The following is a 17,408-nucleotide window of genomic DNA, read 5'->3' on the forward strand; positions in this document are numbered from 1 at the left end:
GAGCGCAATCGACCAGCCGTTCTCGAGATCTAGAAGCGGCACCCTGCACGTGCGCACGTGCAAAATGGGTCCCAACTGACTTTTTGCACGGCACCCTACTAACGGATCCCTAACCGCTAACCAAATCTGAGCGCAATCGGTCCAGCCGTTCTCGAGATCTGGAATCGACCCCTGCACGTGCGCACGTGCAGCAGCACCGCACATGAACTGTGGGACATGAAAATGCATTGCCTAGTGGGTGCCTACTGCCTACCTACATGCAAAGTTTCAGCGCAATCGGCCCAGTAACTACCGAGATATTGCAATTGTTACAAAAATGACTCCTCTTCGTTTTGCACGTGGCACGTGCATAGGGGGTCACCCACATGCATCGAAAGAAGCCAAATACTTGGTAGAAGGAATCAAGCTACCCTAAAAAATTACCGCAAGTAAATCGGCCCAGCGGTTGCTGAGTTTTTTTTTTTGCTGAGCTGAGTCGGATGACATCATAGTAGAAGTGAAATGTCCCAAAAGTGCAGAGAACACTTCACTGGAAAGACTGGCTGCGTCTTCTAGTGGACTAACTAGTTTTTTTTCTTGACGACAAACTTGAGCTAAAAAAGAGTCAAGAATATTACACCCAAGTTCAGTGCCAGTTGGCTTGCACTGGGGCAAAGTTCTGTGACTTTTTTGTCTGGACACCAAACGAAACGTCATGTCATCGCATAGCTGCTGACGAAACGTTCATCGCAAACAGACTGGAAAAAGTGAAGGCATTTTATGATGAGCGCATCGTGCCTGAAATGATAGATCCCCGCAAAGCACGACACATGCCGCTCCGTGAGCGGTCAAGGTATAGGGAGCCCGCCCCAAGGGCAAAGACGTGAAGAATAAAAAACATACAGGATGAGGCGACTAGCCCTGCCACACATCTAACAAGCTGAAACTTTTTTTTTGTCACTCATCCCATCATGGCAAAAAGGGTAAAAAGGGAGCGACTCACAACAGTGAATGAGACTTCGATGTAACATATCATTGGCTCAGATGTCGACCACGCATCAGCTAAGGTAATTTCAGCAATCGTGTCAAAACTGAAGCATTCGCTCAGCATCATGCCGATCTCATTTTGTGCTCCGTGATCTGTGTCAGTTTCGTGTCATGTACGAATGCAATATGCCAATGATGCCATGGATGCAATATTATGTGCCGGTTATACTGGTATGTTTTCATTGGCTTCGCCTCTGCACTGTGTCAGCAGAGCAGACGCCATACTGGGGATTTATGTGTGATGCATCGCTGATATATAACTACTGATGCACTGTTTTATTACTTTCCGTGAGTATTACAATACATAGTAGTACTGGTTGTTCCTTCTTGGTCTTGAGCTTCACCATGTGGTTGCTATATACCGATACCACATTATTTGCCGACGTGTTGTGAATTGTGATCGCTATACAAATGCAGCTTCAGAGTAGGTACTATGCGATTGTAATATCGACACCTTTTTTTAAACCCCACATCTGTTCTCCGGTGAATTTCCGGGAAGCACGAAAGATCTCTTTTTAGAAGTGTCCAATCGTCCGATCCTGATCAAATTTGTGTGTTGGTAAGCTTGCTCTGGCATTGCTTGATCTGCCAAGACAGACAAACTTGAGAAAAATCGAGTGACTGTACCTTTTTTGAAGGTTTCTAAACAACTTGTCTGAACTTCACGGGAGAACAAATGTGGGGTTAAAAAAAAGATGTCGATATTACTGACGTATAGACAGACTGGCCACAATCAAATTCAAGCATGCCATCACAGTTCACATGCAATACCCATGTTTATTTAGGGGAGAAGGTAAAGTATAGGCGCCAAGTTTGGTAGTTGGTAACCTGTGTATCGATATACTACTTAGGTACATAAAATCCACTAATCTCATTCAATCCACCCACCATCCGTATTTTCCTCCGACAACCCCGAGTTCGCTTCTGTTCCGGCAGAGTTTCACGGCCACCGGCACACGCGGGAACCCCAGACCGTAAATCACGTGTGTTGACAGTCCCTCCCCGCCGGTCGGCGCGACTCGCGGGTTTTATTACATGGGGGAACGGCAGGGACCGAGGCGGAGACCCATACGACATCTAGCGGCACTCCCTTGAACCAACAAAACCGTCAAAAAGTGGATATGAATCGGGCTTAATTCAAGTCACAGTTCAGATATTTCTGAAAAGTAAACTTCATTTTCGTGTGAAGAAATGTTCTGTGCACATTTCTATGTAGCCAGTTTTTTGTTTTATGCCTCACACAAAAATTGAAAGATGAGCAAAGTTTTACTTTCATTTTATGCAACATTGCAAAAAGAAAATGGAAAATCTGAGTACATAGAATTGTTGTCAACTTTGAGGAGATGCGGGAGCCATTCATTTTTTGCGCCTAGTTTGAATGATGTTTAATGAATTTCGGCTCAAACTTTTCAGTTTTTCCACCTTTATCGTGCAATATCAACGTGAATATTGCACGGAATCAAACAACTTGTCCAAAGTAGGCTTTGTATACCCATAGAGCAGGTACATGCCAAATTTGAGGCTAATATCTCAATCGGTTTTCAAGATATTGCGGTTTTTCACCTCCCATTGACTTAACATTAACATCGCACCCTTAAGACCCTACGTAGGGACATAAGAAACATGTGTTGCGGCCCTCAGAGGTGCACGTTAGTTGTGATCCCTCAGATGCCGGCTTGGGGTTACCAAAGTCTCGCTGAAAAGTTCGACTGAACTATCCGAGGCCAATTAAGGTTCTCAGAAATTTTCGAAGGCATCCTCAAAGATTCGTGTGTCCCTTCAGAGGTCTACATAATGTATAAGGTCCTCAAAGATCCCTGTAACGATCCCTCAAAGATCCCTGTTATGGGCCCTCAGAGAGCATGGACACCAGTGGGACTTTCAGAGGCCGGTTTGGGCCCTCTGAAAGCTTCTTCAGGGCTCAGTGGAGCTCCTTAGGAGCCTGTGTGAAAAGCAAGCTCATGAGCCCTGCGGCACTTGAACGGTAGTTGAGCCTGTCACAGACATTTGGCGAGAGTTGAGAAAGGCCGCGAAGATTTCGTGTCACGCTTTGAACGAAAATTATGTGTCAGTAGGCTCCAAAACTTATGAAAACCAGCTATAAAATGTAATAAAGAACCAACTAGGAACATGGAATGAATCACAGCATTGGCATTTCTGAGTCTGGAGTCGGAGTCTTGAAGATTTTTGGCGACTGCGACTCTGACTCTTGTTTGAACTGCACGCTCCAGCCGAGCCTGACCTCACAGACATTCTCCGAAAGGTACCCCCATTTTTTCCCGACTCGAAAATCCCATCGGATCTGCATCGATCTCAGGGGGTGCCCGGTCCGAGGTTGGGGGGGCAAGCTGCCCCGCTTGCCCCCCCCCCCGTGGCGACGCTAATGATCAGAGGCCACATTGAAGGCCTCGACAGGCAGAATTCAGCACTTATGCATGATTGAGCCTTAGAGGTGGGACTGAGGCCCTGGAGGGCGACATGGAGCCATCAGAGGAATTCATAGCCCGAGTTGGACCCTCCTAAAGCTTAGGGTATCAGCCCTCAACCAGCGCAAGACTCTAGGCAGATCGATATCTGCTCTTTGAGGCTGACGTGGGGCTCTCGGGGACCATCTTGAGCCCTCAAGGATCTAAGACCGGAGATAGGATCTACAGGGTCCGATGTGGAGCCTCCAAAGCCTGTGCAGGGTCCTCAGAGGTCGACGACATGGAGCTCTTAGAGACCGACCTATGACCAGCGTGACCTCTCAGTGACCAGCGTGGCCTCTACCGGTCTGTGCAGGAGCCTGTAGAAGTCACAAGAAAGGTCACCAAAGGCACCAAAAAATTCAACAATAACTTTAAAAGAAGACATATTAGAGTGATGAAAGAGTGTATTATGTAGTGCCTTCAGCCCAACAACACAGATCAGTTTATGTACAGCATGACCTTTTTCGGTTAGAGCATGCAACTGACTATAGGTCATACTATAGATAATTTAACGCCCCTCGATACGAGAGACACAATTACGGTAAAAACTGTGCCTACCATACGTGGAGTGAGAAGATATATGTATAGTACGTAAAGAAATGGAACAAATGCTTTAAGTAGTGCCTTCAGCCCAACAACACAGATCAGTTTATGTACAGCATGACCTTTTTCGGTTAGAGCATGCAACTGACTACAGGTCATACTATAGATAATTTAACGCCCCTCGATACGAGAGACACAATTACGGTAAAAACTGTGCCTACCATACGTGGAGTGAGTAGATATATGTATAGTACGTAAAGAAATGGAACAAATGCTTCTGCAAGATCCGTCTATTTTGGCAGTTTTTGCTCTCAGTGTGGGCCAAATTGTCGAACTGAGCTCGAATCTAAGGACAACGCAGTGGAAGCTTCCAAGGATCTATCAAATGCATTGTTCCGTGACGCTGTAACACTTACGGTTCACGAGCTATGCGCCCGGATGCGAGGGGAAAAATTGGCAAAGTTGGCTAGGAACCGCACCCGGTCTCGGGTAAAGTAGGTTACCACTGGGGCCCCTAAAGTTAAGATAGGACCCCCTTCTTAATTCCCATGTTTGGCCTCCTCCCCTTTCCAACATATTAATACGCCACTTGATGACCTGCCCTACTATAGGTATTAGACGAATGGCTATTGGCCGTGTAAACACTGGCGCCAAAATGAGAAAGTGAAACAGCAAATTTGTCAGGCACCGGGTTCAACAACTAATTTTATGCTGGATAATATTTGAAGCGCCTTATTTACTCCGACTGGGTGGGAAATATCTCGTCACTTCGGGACAACCGGAGGGCGGCACTATGACTTCAGAGGCGGCACTTTGACTCCAGAGGGCGGCACTATGACTTCAGAGGGCGGCGTTATGACTTCAGAGGGCGGCGCAATGACTTCAAGGACCTTCACGAAGACTGGAGGGCGGCGCTATGACTTCAGAGGGCGGCACTATGACTTCAGAGGGCGGCGCTATGACTTCAGAGGGCGTCGCAATGACTTCAAGGAGCTTTACGAAGACTGCGGAGGGCGGCACTATGACTTCAGAGGGCAGCACTATGCTTCAGAGGGCGGCACTATGACTTCAGAGGGCGGCGCTATGACTTCAGAGGGTGGCACTATGACTTCAGAGAGCGGCGCTTTGACTTCAGAGGGCGGCGCAATGACTTCAAGGAGCTTCACGAAGACTGCGGAGGGCGGCACTATGACTTCAGAGGGCGGCACTACGAGTACAGAGGGCGGCACTACGACTTCCGAGGGCGGCATTTCGACTTCCGAGAGCGGCACTACTACTTCAAACGGTAGCAATATGACTTTAAGTAGCGTTACTTCGAATTAAGGGGCGGCACTCTGACTTCAGGGAGAGAAGCGACATACTCTGAGGGTTAAATATAAATTCAGATAGTTACTACCAGATATTATTATGAAATGAGCTTCAAAGAAATGCGGGTCATTTCCGTGAAATGCACTTCATCACGTATGGAAAAAAGCCGCCCTCCGCCGCCTTCGGCGGCGGAGGGGCGGCATTTTTCGATAGGCTAGGGGCATCGGCCCCCAGATGCCCCCCCCCCCCCCTGGATCCGCCCCTGGTCCCGGGGAATTTTACAATTCGATTTCGAGCGACTTCTTCCTCCTGGCCGTCAACCGTGTAACGCCGTGTGACCACCAGCCTGGAGCACAGGGGAGACGCTGACGCTTCGTGACAATCAGAATGGGGCAGTAGAAAATCTGGCAATGGGCAATGGACATTGGCCAATGGGCATGTGCTTTTCACTAATGGCTTGATGGGCTTGATCAGGCTTGATATTGCTGAGAGAGGGCAGCACAAGCTCTACGATAGATGTCAGCACTAGATCCCAGGTGCGAACAGCATACATTTATCCTGCATTTTTATTTTTACATACAATAAAATTTTCTAAAAATTCATTGTCAAAGTAGTTTCAAAATTTGAATTTTCGAATTAAAAACGAAACAATATTATTTTCACAAAAGGAGAAAATATGTTTTTATCATTGGCTCTGCGCCTTCTCTACGTCTTCCGTTCTCTGTATTCCACACTCGTGGCGAGGTAGGTCGTGTTTTTACGATGGGCATTTTTACTTTGATGTTATGCTTGCTGCCGTTATGCATATGTTGTTTTGAACCTGATTTACGGTAAACTAACGCGGGTTTCATTTGTTCCAGGAATCGCTCACGATGAGAGGAAAGGTACGTACCGCATGTCGCGAGTCGATCGCCGCCGCCTCAAGCACGAGGCGATGGCGTTGGCTATCTGTGGATGTCTTCTGTATATGGCTGCATAGGGATGTAAAATATTTCTTATGACAAGCAACACGTAACTTGGGTATTTAATTCTGTTCTCTATGGATTGCCACTCTCAATGGATAAGTGGGTTTTCGAGCACGCTAATTGTAAAGCAGGCAGACTGGTTTTTGATTCACCTTTTTTGGATCGATTCAATCATTGATTCATTTGATTTTTGTTTGATTCAATCACCATTTGATTCCTTCAAAAAATTTGGTGAATTGATTCCTTTTGATTCAGAGAATCAAAAAACAATAAAAGGAATGATTCACGTTTGATTCAGCCAAAATTTTTTTGAATGATTCTTTTTTGATTCAATTAAAAAATAAAATATACAAAATATCAGGGATAGTATTGTATTTGTTTGTTCTTTTTGTTGTCATGTAATGGCAGTAGTGTTAATATTTGTTGATAATGAACTATGTTCGTTCACTTCAATTTTTTTAAGTTCATGAATCTTCAATTTTTTTTTATTCAATCAACCCTGATTCCCAATGCGTTTGATTCAATCATGGCTTGTGAATCAAATAATCCTGACGGTGAATCAAACCTTTGATTCAACAAATTTTGTTTGATTCAATCCAATCTATTCAATCACAGATGAATCAAACACCAGTCTGAAAGCAGGTGTCACTTTTTTTGCTACCAAGGAGAGATGCTATCCAGGGATTCTCTCTAATCAAACCAAACCAAAACTTGCCTATCTTACCTTACCTTTGATCAGAATTTAGAGTCCATTTGACTTGTAGGGAACTGTTCTCATCAAGCTTGTCACCTTTTGACCAAACCTGACCTAACCTTACCTACTACCTGAAACCCTCAACCTTTAACCTGACCTGCTGCGCCTCTCCTTCACCTTGGTCGCTAAAAGGAAGTGTGGTGCCTGCTTTACTACTGCTACCCCATGAAATATTGCTACTAAGAAATGAAAGGTGATAATACTGCCTGTTATCACAGTTTGATTAAATACCCGGCTGATGGGCAAAGTTGTTAAGCGTTGAACGCTTGAATAATTTACTGACAAGTTCCAGTCTTTGCCATTTCCTCACAGCATGATGATTAAAACTATTGAAAAAATATAAAACAGGTCATTTACAACAGCAAAATAATGGCTAGCTTTGGTTGTTTTCATTCCTTGTTATTCAAGTCACACTAATGAGGAAGTAGGTATTGGTGACTTTTTAAAAGCAGAGTTATGCTTATTATTCTGTGAAGTTGCTTTCTTGTGTGGTTGGTGGAACTGGCTGGTGACTGAGTAATAGCAGCCTGCTTTTTTGTTAGTAAACAAGCCTGAGAGTTTCTGATACTGACCAGGGATTCTTAAGCTATTTTCCTTGAAGGAGGCTAGTCTATCCTCTTATGCAGCTTTGAGTCACCAAGAGGACTGGTGCCAAGGGCCAGAGCTACTTCACTGTCATGTGTTTTTTTTTTTTGCCAAATCCTCTGAACAGCTCAAAGATGTCAGTGAATTTCCAACCAAGCCATGTTTGTAGGGTACTGTTGTAACTGGCTGTTGCATTGGACCTGCCCCTTAATTTGATAAGATTTTTTCATGTGCAAAAATTATTCAGTGTAGGTGATTTTCCAACTTTCTTTCCCATTAACACGCGCAGTGGAAGGGGGGGGGGGGCGGATTTCGCCCACCCCTCCTGTTTTTCGCCAATAACTCGCGCCGCAAGCATATCAATGTGAAATTTCGGCTACCTGTCCAGAATTGAATTGCGAATCTTCTCGTGCAAGAAGTAAGAAAATTGGTTCACAACTTTTCTAGTAATAGCGGTGTAAAGTCAAACATCCTGCCGCGCCGCGGCGCGGCGGCCGGCGCTAGCCGTTACGCGCCGCCTGAATTGTAGACTGTGCCGGGGCGGGACGGTCCCGTCTTTATATCGCGCTCCTTACCGCTGATTATATTAGATTCGCGTCAAATTCGGTGAGAAGACTGAGAAATGTACAGGCAATCATATGGTCAAAGAATTTTGAAAATCGGCCGGTAACAACTTGAGTTATGAGTGTGTAAACACAAAATTGTGATTGCCGCGTTTCCCGCGTCGGCCGATGCCGCTTCAGCCGGCGACATCTTACCCTTAGCAGGCTTCTAACTGCCATGTCTATTGTTGGATTATCTAGAAATTCACCATAAATACTCAAAAATGTTTGTTCTTTCGTATAGTGAAAGATTAAAAAAATCGGCCGGTAACTTTTTGAGTTATCGGCGTGTAAACGCAAAAAAGTCGCTAATATGGCAGATTTGACCACATTTGACCTCATTTGACCTTCAAGATATTGACCTAGGGTCATGAAATTCACACACAACAGAGTTCCCCATGGCCCCCAGCTACCCTCCAAATTTTGTTTTTCTAGCTCCAGTGGGAGCTGAGATCTTAGGGGGGGGGGGCGACATCCGCCCCCCTTCCACTGGGCGTAGTACTCTCAACCCTTCCACTGCGCGTGTTAACCCTATTCCTGGCGGGGGGGGCCTCAGGAGCCCCCCCCTGAGGTTTTTTGGTTATTTCTCCCAAACGCGTTGAGCTGGGAAGCTCAAATTTTCTGACTTTTCCTAAAAGGCTTCTACGCGACATGTCTGAAAATTTTGAGTTGATCTGACCTCAGGTCAGGTCACCAGAGGCGGTTTGGTGACCCTACCTCAGAAAAGTTTGCAATCACGCCAGAGCTAGAGTTTTTGACCGATCAATTTCTTCTCTTCAGGCTTTAGTTAGGGTACCAGTATGTGCAATTTGTATATCTCGGAATTTTGATATCGGTGACCTAAGGTCAGGTCAGTTTCGCGACCTCCCCATTATAAGTCAATGGGGGAAAAATCAACTCCCTGTTTTTACCACTAAAACGGGTCGGAATGGCCCCATATACCATACATGACTTCATATACGATCAACCTTCACTACCTTGAGGTCTGTTTTGCTGTTGGGCAGCTGTGAGGTCATGTGACGTCATCAAAGGTCACCAAAGGTTTTTGGCCAATAACTCCGTACAGCAGTGGTCGGCAGGCCCTCCGGGGTCGTGCCCCCTTTTCGGGCGCCAGGCAGGGCCATTACCCCCACCCTACCAGACACCATTGCATACACAACCGAGCTCACTGAAATGTCATACCTTTCCGTGACTCTTTGGGTATTTCGGGTATTATGTAAAAACGTCGGATCACGACACAATTTTACCCTCGAGCCTTATCTGCCATAAAACATGTCATACATTGACAGAAATAACTGTTGACTTGTTAGGCAGTTGTTTCTTGAGATCATGGAAGGTCATAAAATTTCAATTCTAGAAGGTACAGCGGGTTCTGATCTACTACACAATTGTCATTGACCCTTTGAAAGTCTTAACCCTCGCATGTGTGCGGCGTTTGCCAGCTTCTAATGTGTAGGGGGGGGGGGTCGGTTGGACCCCCCCTTGCCGTTTGGCCCCTGATCGAGCTAGAGCTTCGCGGAAAAAACGAGCGTGTTGCCCGTGACGAGAGGAAGCCGATGATACCCAATTTTAAGGTCCTAGGTCATTGGGTGACCTTCCAGGTCAGGTCAATGACCTAAAGTCGGGAAAATCGGGACCTGTTAGAAAGTCGTAAAGTGTGGCTGCTAAGGGGTTTTCGGGGTGCTGATCACGAATATCGTGTTAGTTTTGATCACAGATGATGTCTTCAAGCATTTAGACCAGGTCGGGTCAGGTCAGGTCAGGTCAACCAGTAGGCATCGTGACGGGTATTCGTAGTACGTGTCAACCGCCTCTGACAGCTTCGTAACATGTACGAAGGTACCAAAACTACTTCGTAAATGTTCAAATGGTTGCTAAATTCGAATTCAGCTCCAAAAACTAGCCTAGAAACATGTACAGCTCGAAAAAGTGAACCGAGGTCACCCGAGGTCACCAAAGGTCAATGACCTGACCTGACCTTCAGGTGACCTTGACACCCACCCTAATGCATGGAAGCAACATCAAATCACATGTTTGAACGTTTGAAACCACGAAAAGCTTGCAAACGCGCGGCTAATGCGAGCCGACATACGCAGAATCGCGATTCCGGCCAAACATGGTCTCGGAAAAGAGGTCACAGGTCAAAGGTCATTTGGTTCAGGGTCATGAAATTATCAGGGTAGGTGTAAAATTGATCAATGTGAGGGTACTGAAAGTTTCGTCGCGATCGGCCGCTTTTTACTCGAGTTATTCGCGAAAAACCATGGGGGGGTCCATCCGACCCCCCCCCCCCTACACATGCGAGGGTTAAGTCACCCAATGGCCAAGGAAGTTAACCATCACCCGTATTGGTGTTTTGCCAGCCGCTAATTTATGGGGGGGGGGGGGGGGAAATTCGTTGGACCCCTATTTGTCGTTCGGCCCCTGTTCAAGCATGAGCTTCGCGGAAAAAACGAGCGTGTTGCCCTTGACGAGAGGAAGCTGATGATACGCGATTTTAAGGTCCTAGGTCATTGATTGACCTTCCAGGTCGGCTCAATGACCCAAAAAGTCGGAAAATCGAGACCTGTCAGAACTTCGTAAAGCGAGGATGTTGTGGAGTTTGTCGGGGTACTGACTACTGATCACGAATTTTATCTAAGTTTTGATCACAGATGTCTTCGTGCATTTAGGCCAGGTCGGGTCAGGTCAGGTCAACCAATAGGCGTCCTGTCGGGTATTTATAGTAGGCATCAACAACCACTGACAGCTTCGTAACATGTTACGAAGGCGCCAAAATTACTTGGTATATGTTCAAATGGTTGCGAAATTCTAGCTACAATGTATAAAATTGATAAACCTGTACTGAAAATGTCATCGCGATCGGCCGCTATTTGCGCGAGTTATTCGCGAAAACCCGAGGAAAAGGGGGGTCCCCTATAAGTGCGAAGGTTAAAATTGGGTAGCAGCATTCTCCTATCGTCACGGGTAGCACGTTCATTTTTCTACCGCAAAGCTCCAGTTCATATTTCAGAGGCCGAGAGGCTGGGGTCCGACCGGCCCCTCCCCGTTTACGTTAGCTGTTATGAAAACGCCAACAGAGGGGCGACGGTTAGCGTTCGATCTTTGAACCCTGAGACCAAACAGGCGTGATGTCTGTCCCATCACGGGAGACATTAATTCTAAGATAAGGCTTTCTCAGAGGCCCCCATTACCCCTCGCCGAGGGGCTCCATTACCCCCAAAGGGGGCATGCCCCACCATTTGCCGACCCCTGCCGTACAGGAACAAGATACAGACGCGTGGATGGTCTCATTGTGTTCAGCTCGTCAAGACGCATCGAATGATATGCATGATGACCTCGAGGTCACGTGACCTGAGGTCAACCTTTGACCTTGACCTTTCGAGGTCAACATATATATCATTCGATGCGGATTGACGAGAGGATCACGATGATGCCCTTAGTTTGTTCCTATCTTGACTAATTCGAAAGTTATTCGAGAAAAACTCCATATCTAGCGCCGCCATTTTGACTTTTTCGACCCCTGTGACGTCATCTTTGACCTGACCTGAAAATGACCTTAGTAAAAATTGTAGATCTTGACCGTGCGTATCCGATGCCGTTTACCGTTTGTCGCTGCGATGTGTAGTTTTTGAGATCTGAAGGGGGGGGGGCCGAATCGGCCCCCCCCCGCCAGTTTCTTGTCCCGGCGGAGCCCGCCAGGAATAGGGTTAACTCTGCATGCAAATTTTTAGTCTTTTGAATCATCAGCTGAAAGTGTTAATGAGAAGACATCTGAGTGGGTACTGTGTTACAGTTCACAACCACTCCACCCTAGCCAAGAGCGGTGATTATTTCTTTAAAGGTCCCATCTCAAAAAGTTAAGGAATTGCCATAAAAGTGATGAAGTTAAAGCTCAGAAAGAGCAAAAGTGAAAGTTACCAAAGTTACCAAATTTCACCAAAAAATATTAACTGAGTTTGACACATGACTTTTTTTGCGCTCATTTTTTGGGGGTATCCCCTGTTCTTATGACATCACTTGGAAGCAATTTTTTGGTATCTCTGACCACTGCAACAATTGTCTCGGTTTTGGTATAAGATTTGAAAATCGCTAGAAGTACACAGAGTCACAGACGTCACAGTCCGAGGGAGCATTCAAATGCATTAGCCCATCTGCATTCAAGTGACGGAGACTTTGAAATTAAATGTTTCTGAGTTTAAGACATTTCTCGATGTTGTCAAGGTCAAATAGCATTTTTTGGTCTTATTTCATTATTATATTGTAATGTGGGCATATGATCAGATCATTTCTCAACACCATGAAAGCCGTAATCGCCACGCTTTATGTGGGAGGCTTTGGATGTCAATACATAACTACATAGATACATGTTCATAATGCTCAACTAAGCCGTAGCTCGTTCAACAACATTGAGGATCGCTAAGACTTGCATTTTTATAGCCACTTCCCGTAATGCTTATTGTTAGGGTGTGAGTGGAAGATTCCTGAACATGATGAATAAACTTCGGACACCGCTGACAAGCTGTGACGACAACCAAGTTAGCCCCACTGAAGTTGTAGCACACATAATCGCGGTTATTTGAATTATGCCTTTTCTGACGGTTTTGAGTGTTCCGTTTCAGTGGAGGAAGAAGCGTATGAGGAGGCTGAAGCGGAAGAGGAGGAAGATGAGGGCAAGGTCTAAGTAAGACAGGTAAGCCATCAGCTGCGGACGCTGCATTACTTGACATCTCGTCCCCTGTAAATGCTGAATCAACTTCGGACACCGCTGACAGCTGCGATGACAACCAAGTTAGCCCTACTGAGAGAAGCGCACCCATTGAAAATATGTTTTTATCATGACTGATGTCTAACGCCACCGCACCGTTTTCAGAATTGCGCCATCACCAAGTACAAGTCGGTTTCTGCGTAACGCGAGACTCCTGGCGAGTACCATCCGGGACATCGGGTACCTCGCATCCGCTGGTCACGAGACCAACCAATGTTTTGGATGCCGACCTGTGCTTTCTGAAATACAACCTCGTCACTCCACTGTTGACCATGTTTTGATGTGGGTTTGGGAGAATTAGGTCAATTTCACTTGCTATCACACAATTGACTGGGAAGTTTGGTCAAGGGGTAACAAAACTTGGCAGGGGTCTGACATACTAGCGAGGTTCTAGTGCATAGTTTTTTTTTTTTGTACCCCGTGGATTTCATCGCCACAGGAAATTATGCAGCAATAGGTGAAGCTGCACTAATTTTCTCTGCGCGGGTAAAAGGTAGATGCGCAAGCGGGTTCCAGGAAGCTTACGATGGGTGCACTGGGAGCGGGAATGCCCATCTCGCTGGAGTGGACAAGGAGTGGACCAATCTGGTCTGTGTAAGCAGATGTGGCAAGTGGATTTTAGATGACACTTGTAGGTCGGCTTTAGACGTGGCAGCCGTGCGTTGCTCGGAGCTCATGAATGTGAAGCTCCGGGTGAAACGACCGGTGCGGGTGGGTGCGGGTATCGTCACGCCCGGAGTCCCAATAGTGAGAGTCTGGTGGCGACATCTAGGTGGGGTTTCAACTGGGCATCCAATGGAGGTGTCTCCGCCGGACACACCATGCATGCTGGTACGGAAACGGTTTGCTAGGTATGACATTTGACACCCGCTAGATGCTGTTGAGGCAAAAAGGCTTGCAACCGGGCGAAGAAGCATCTTCCATCCGAAATAACTGCGAACGATCGGCGAGCATATTTGACTTGACTTGCAGGGAGGTTCTGTTTTCAATATTCACGCCCGTCTCGCCGATGATTTGCTGACAAGTCAGAGTACTTGCAATCAGGGCTGCGGAGTCTGAGTCGGAGTCGACAGTTGTGACCGGAGTCGGAGTCGATTTTAGAAACCCGAGCCGGAGTCTGAGTCGGAGTCACCGAAAATCTGTCGACACCGCAGCCCTGCTAGGTCTGCGGAGTCGGAGTCGGTCGGAGTCGACAATTCTGCCCGGAGTCGGAGTCGGAGTCTGAGTCGGAGCTGGGTTTTTGAAAGTCTGAGTCGGAGTCGCCGAAAATCCATCGACTCCGCAGCCCTGCTTGCAATGGTTGATACCTAATATAATTTGGTAAGTATCTTGCTAGTTGCTACTAAGTACTATCCGCGTTTTGTGTGTATTTTTTTATTAGGCGCCCCGCTAAGTATATATAAATTCCACAAGACGTGCATAGCTGGTGCATAGAATGGATAACATTCCAAGGTACTGAAAACCGCGGTCAGGGCGGTCCGAGTAACATACCATTATAATGATGACGTCATAAATCACTAGAGGCTATTCAGTTCTGTGCAAGGCTTAAGAAATCCGTTCTTTATTAAACGACGCATTGTATGTGCATTGAAACAAATAAATGATGATTACGAGACTGAATTCGCGTATTAAAGTGACTACTCTCATCACTTTCCGAGTCCAGTGTCATTCTGAATCGAATGCATGCGTACAGTGGGTCTATTTAAGATCTCCAGAGCCACCACGTGGCGCTACGGTCGGGGTAGGGCGAGTCCAAATCCCGAGGGAAGTGAGGTCACCGGTCATTGTGGGGGAAGGAGGGAGGGGGAGTGACGCGGTATCACGGCGCATGGGGCGTGCGTAGCGCCGGGAGTGGGCCGCCCAGGGCCGCCCGCCACTGCGCCGAGGCTGAGGGGAGGGGATGATGGTTGCGGCTGCGTTCACTCCGGTATGGTGGTATCCTGTTCATGTGGAACCGGCAAGAACGCGACTGAAGGGAATCATTATCTCAAACAAACGGGCAAGCCAGAGGCAGCGTCAGTTCCAGCCAAAATGTTGAACAATGATAATTGAAATCATAGGCGGCGGAACGGGGAGGGCACCGGGGCACCGTGCCCCCCTTTGATTTTGGCATTTTAACCCTCGCCGGCCGAGGGGGGGGAGGGTGCCGCCCCCCCCCCCATAGGGTTTTTTCGCGATAGCTCCGAACACGCTGGCGATAGAGCTGAAACTTGGCATACCTGACCTTTGATCCAAGCCGCATCTTTTGACACCAACCGCATTTTTGGGTCAGGTCAGGTCACTGACCTATGACGTCATAAGTGAACCTCTGCACGGTCTTCAGATGTCGCAACTTCGCAACGCCCTCACTGCCAGAGGAGATGTCACAGGGAAATGAAACTTGCAGGATCTAGTACCTATCCATTATGAGTCTCACAACTTGTATATCTCGGATTTTTCCTAAAGGTCATATGAGGTCAGGTCATTTTTGTGACCTCACCATTATAAGTCTATGGGGAAAAAATGAAAACTGCTATTCTGGCGCCGGGAACGATCTCCAACTATCTCAAGCACACAGAATCGTGATTTGATGCACTCCTTGCAAGGTTAGATGCGTCACTTTTGCAATGTTGACCTTCCGTGAGGTCATTTATGATGTCATCAAGGTCATTTTAATTTTTCGTCAATAACTCCCGATCAAATTGAGCTAGCGAGTCGAGAAAGCCACCAATGGACTCAGGAAGACCTGCCAAATCGAATGATATGCGACATGACCTCTTTCGACCAACTTCGTGACCTGGGGGTGCTGACCTGACCTTGACCTGAGGTCAACACCCCAAGTTGACCTGACCCGAACAAAAAGTATATCATTCGACGCGCCTGAGCGAGGAGAACACGATGCTGCCAAAATCGCGGCTCTGCGGCCGTTTTTTTTTTTTTTGCGAAGTTATTCACCAAAAACTGAACCGTACCCTGGGGCACTTGACCTGACCTCAGAGGTCACCGGTTGACCTAAGACCTTAAAATCGGGTACCAATCTCTGCGTCTCGTAACGGCGCACACGCTCGTTTTTTTTTTCCGCGACGCGCTAGCTCCACCAGGGGCGAAACGGCGAGGGGGGGTCGTACCCGCCCCGCCCCCCTCGGCCGGCGCGTATGTAGAAAACCAATAGGTCCGGCGAGGGTTAACATTAGCCCTATGGGCGTTGCATGGAAAGAATGGGACCAAAAGTTGGCAGTGCCCCCCCCCCCCCTAATCGAAGGTGTTCTGCCGCTACTGATTGAAATCTAGGACGTATTCATAGCATGCAACTTTTCAGTCGATAGTTGCATGATGCTTTTCATGATGCATGATGAGGCTTTTCTAAACTGTTATTTGAGTTAGATATTTTTAATTTGGCACGTTCAGTTTTGGTGGGTTTTATCGGGTCGAAAAGAATCAGAAAAGAAAAAAGAGTTGAAATGGCTTCAGACAAATGACCAAAAATATTTTCCTAAAAAAATGAAACTTAGCTAAACGTTTATAAGCGATGATATTTTGACTTTTGGGGAGGATATTAGGGAAAGATATTGGGGAAAGATGTCATCGTGCTTAGCTGTGTTGCAGTAGAAGGAAAGGTTTTGGTGGTGTCTAGATAAAACCAGACCCGGGAGTGGGGCTCGAACTCACGACATCGCGTTCAGCTCACAGGTTACCCAACCTCAACGTTACGAGCACCTATCGCCCTGCGCAGCTTGCTCAGTGTTTCGGCTAAAGTTCGGCCAAAGTGTCTGACGTCTGTCAATGTCACGAGGCGAAACCCCAAGGTAAATGTCCGTCCCGGTAGCTCGGTCGGTAGAGCGTTGGACTCCATGTGCCATGTGGTGAAGGCGCACGTCCCGGTTGCAAAAGTCCGGGTTCGAAACGCGACGTGTGCTTGACGTTTTTTAGTCTCCTGACGGGTATGGTTGTGGTTGGTGGCAGGCCGCTGCCAGGCGAAGTCAGTGAGGGGACCGGCCGTGCGCGGCTATGTGCGCAATGCGCACGTCAAAATTTGGACTCTAAACCATAGACCATTTTGCTATAGACTAAACCTCAAAACCATAGTCTGCAATAGACCAGGAATTGCTTGATCGGAGGGTAGATGGCAGGGTCAACGCTTAACCCTCGCCCATGTAGGGGGGGGTTGGTGCAACCCCCCCCCCTGAGGTTTTTCGGAAATAGTGGAAAAACGGCGGCGCGCAGCGCCGCCAAATTTTGTGTACCTTATGGGGCAAACCTTGCGCATCTTGTGATAAAAAAAATTTGACCGGGTCATGTCAGGTCACGGAGTTATGACGTCACAAAGGGAACAGCCTCCGGCCGGATTTTCACAAACTGAGTGCCAACGCCCGAGGTTTCCTGCCGGTGGTACGGTCATCGGTTGATGGA

At 47.1% G+C, this 17,408-nt stretch overlaps 1 long non-coding RNA gene across 1 annotated transcript; it reads left to right on the plus strand.

Annotated features, from left to right (window-relative positions):
* The first annotated feature begins 6,023 nt into the window (after window positions 1-6,023).
* On the plus strand, window positions 6,024-13,287 carry LOC122369513. Its single transcript, XR_006254413.1, has 4 exons — window positions 6,024-6,089; window positions 6,206-6,229; window positions 12,874-12,944; window positions 13,125-13,287. It is a non-coding gene; the product is annotated as an uncharacterized LOC122369513 (long non-coding RNA).
* The last annotated feature ends 4,121 nt before the right edge of the window (window positions 13,288-17,408 follow it).

The sequence above is a fragment of the Amphibalanus amphitrite genome, unplaced genomic scaffold (genome assembly GCF_019059575.1).
Source record: "Amphibalanus amphitrite isolate SeventyFive unplaced genomic scaffold, NRLGWU_Aamphi_draft 000034F_arrow, whole genome shotgun sequence".
NCBI classification, from domain to species: Eukaryota; Metazoa; Arthropoda; class Thecostraca; order Balanomorpha; family Balanidae; genus Amphibalanus; species Amphibalanus amphitrite.